Source organism: Miscanthus floridulus, chromosome 17 (genome assembly GCF_019320115.1).
Source record: "Miscanthus floridulus cultivar M001 chromosome 17, ASM1932011v1, whole genome shotgun sequence".
Classification (NCBI taxonomy): domain Eukaryota; kingdom Viridiplantae; phylum Streptophyta; class Magnoliopsida; order Poales; family Poaceae; genus Miscanthus; species Miscanthus floridulus.
Genome location: NC_089596.1, coordinates 83028757 through 83031838, shown reverse-complemented (window position 1 = coordinate 83031838; position 3082 = coordinate 83028757).

Below are 3082 nucleotides of genomic sequence, written 5' to 3'. Positions count from 1 at the left end.
CTTTCTCTCCCTTATTTTTGGATTGTTTGTATCTCTTTTTCATACATTAATCCAAAGGTAGAGCTCCAAACATTTGTGTTAAAGAAAAATATTTTTTTCTTGTGTTAAAATTAAAAGGAATATTTTCCTTTATACAATACAGTTGGTGCTCTGGGAGTTTCGGGCTTAATACCGATATTTTAGCAACTACTTACTATATATGCTGGCAAGTTGCAACCAAGAGCCAAGAAGAGGCCAGCTGGAGACCCAGAGTGGAGGGAGATCTGAGCCATGTATCTTTTTTATTAAGGAGGGAGAAAAAACTGTCCCTTCCAACACAAACTTCAGAATCTTATTAGAGAAATAAGATGGGTTTGCAATTGCCTATACCCAACACATCAAGCTTTTTAGCTGCAGACAGGCACCACAATTTCATCTCCGCCTTGAAAAAACCGATGGTCCTCCAAGAGAGATGAGGAACCCTGGAAAACATATTTGTTGTTTCTAAGGAGCTACGTTCCCGTCGATAGCGATGTGTCCACAGTGAATTCATCAATATCGAAGATTTGTCGGCCCAGTTTACGAAGAAGCTCATAGAGGTAGAATTTGCGTGCGTGTTTTCATAGGGGTAAGTGTGCATGCGTTGTAAGCGTCCGCGATTGTACTTTGTAATTCTCAAAATAAGGAGTCATAAAGTCCAAACGTCAAAGTTATAGCATTATTAAAGCCTTTCCTGGTAAATTTATCAATCCTTGGAATAGCTTTTCTCCACCCTCGGCAAAAGTATAATTATTGCACCTTAGAGTAACACGCCCCAGACCTCATGTCTCGAACTGGAAGGCTAAAAAGTGTTTGAAGGCCCTAAAATACACACGTGTTGTCTAAACAGTCCCTCATTTTGTTATTTCTGTATTGATAAAGTAGTTATCAGGGTTTCAACTTTCTCAATGAAACAAATTAATTCAGCTAACAACTCACAAGTGAATAGAAGGCGGCTAACATGGAGGGAGATGGCTCCTCCGGTCCTCCCCCCTCTCAGTCCTTTTCTTCCACCTCCATGTGCCCACCACGACAATGCCTCGGCGGTGCACGCATTGCACCGACTGGAGGACCGGCGTCAAACTTTTGGATGCGAAATTCAAATCTTGCTATATTCATCCTGTTCGCTTGTTGGTTTTAGCCATGCTTATTCAACCAGCCCATAGTGTTTTCTTCTCACAACAAACCAGCACCAGTCAACCCAAACCAGCCCAGAAACCAACCAGCGAACACGCCGATTGCTTGAACGGACACTAGGCTGAGATTATGTACCGGTCAGCCTAATATCAATGTAATTCTTATTTTCTAAGGAGTTGTCCATAGTCAAGCTCTGCCCGACAAGTTGGAGGGCCTTATCATTTACTACTCTTTTTACATAATGGAACAACATTCCAGCCCCTTACACTAGCTCTTGGCCTACCTACTTCGCCTCGCCGAGGTCGCTCCACTGTCCTGACCCACAGGGCGAACAACTAAGCGTGGCCTCGGAAGGAAACAAAATAAGGGCTCTGCTCTGCTAGTTTGAAAGACTACTCTAAGTTGGCCAAGCTGGCTCATACTTGGCGGATTGATATAACAAAATTACTAAAGATACGAAAATAGGTGTATTACCCTAAGATGGTTCGAGGTTTGTCTTCACCAATGAAGTTGTTTTTTCTTATTTCAGCTTTATGAGCAGCTTTTTCAATGAAGCAAAAGCTATTTTTAAAACCTATTTGGCAAAAACAGCTTCGCATATTAGACCTAACGATTAAAATGACCATAATGCCCTTCGTCCTTATCTCTCATCTTCCCCAAATTTCCACCCGGTGGCATCCGACCGAATCCGCACCGGTCCACCCGAGCTCGCTCGCGCTCCCGCATCGCGTCCGCACGTGCTCTGGCGTCCGAGCCTGCCCACCCCGCGCCCCGGCGGCCACGCGCCCGGTGGCCTCCCTTTCCGCCGCGCTCCGCAGCACGGATGCCACGGTCTCTGCGGCGGCGCTGGCCCGAGCCAGCGCGTTCTTGGCGAACTCGACCACGTCGAGAGGAAAAGCCGCGAGCTTCCGGAGGGCAGGGGTCCGCGTCGGGTTCAGCGACCCGACCGAGGAGCTCGGCCGCCGCGGCTGCCGGCGTGGGCCCGACAGCGGACGCCACGGGCGATGAGGAGGAGGGAGAGGAGGCCGCGCCGCTCGTGCCCCGGCGGCCGCGCTGGTCGCGCTCGCGGCGGTAGTGCCCCGGCGGCCGCGCCCCTCGCGCTCCAATGGCCGCTTTTGTCGCGCCCCGCGCCTGCGGTGGTCGTCCCCAGGCGGCTGCGTCGCTCGTGCCCGCAGCGGTCATGCCCCGGTGGCCGCTGTGGTTGCACCCCGGCGGCCGAGCCTGCATGCGCCTAGGCGCCCGCGAGCTCCAGTGGCTACGCGCCCGGGCGACGACGTGCCTATCCCCCGGCGGCACCTTTCTCCTCCGCGGCCTCTTTACCCGAGACCGAGAGGGGCATGTGCAGAATTCTGTGGCCCTGTTTGATACTCTAGCACAGCTAGAGGTTAGAGTTAGTTTCTAGTTCAGGATTAGCCCTGAACTAACTCTAGCCTAAGAGATGTTTGGATACAAGGATTAAAATGATAATAAATGTGCCTTCCAAATCATTGGTGCGGGTGAAAGTAGAGAGAAACAGTGGACCCCACCTCAAATAGCCTCAACTAGCCCAATAATCACCTCTTTTGGGGATAGTTTTTTTATGGTGGGCTAGTTGCAAATAACCCACTCTAACGTCTCCTGTTTGGCTACTTTAGAGCTAGTTTGAGCTCCAACTAGCCTAACTAGCTCTAACCCATGGATCCAAACAGGGCCTGTGTGTATTGGAGCCCACATATAAGACATAAAGCTAGGATAAACTATTATTTTTAGTTTATTTTAATGTCATGTCTTTATAAAAATAGGAGAATAAATGAGTGTTGGGTAAAAAAAATAAGCTCTATGAGATATGCCAAACAGGCCATTTATTTTACTCTTTAATAAACATCCCACTTGATAGAGAGCTTTGGATCTAGCATTCTGTGTTTTTTTATTTTGTTATTATATTGAA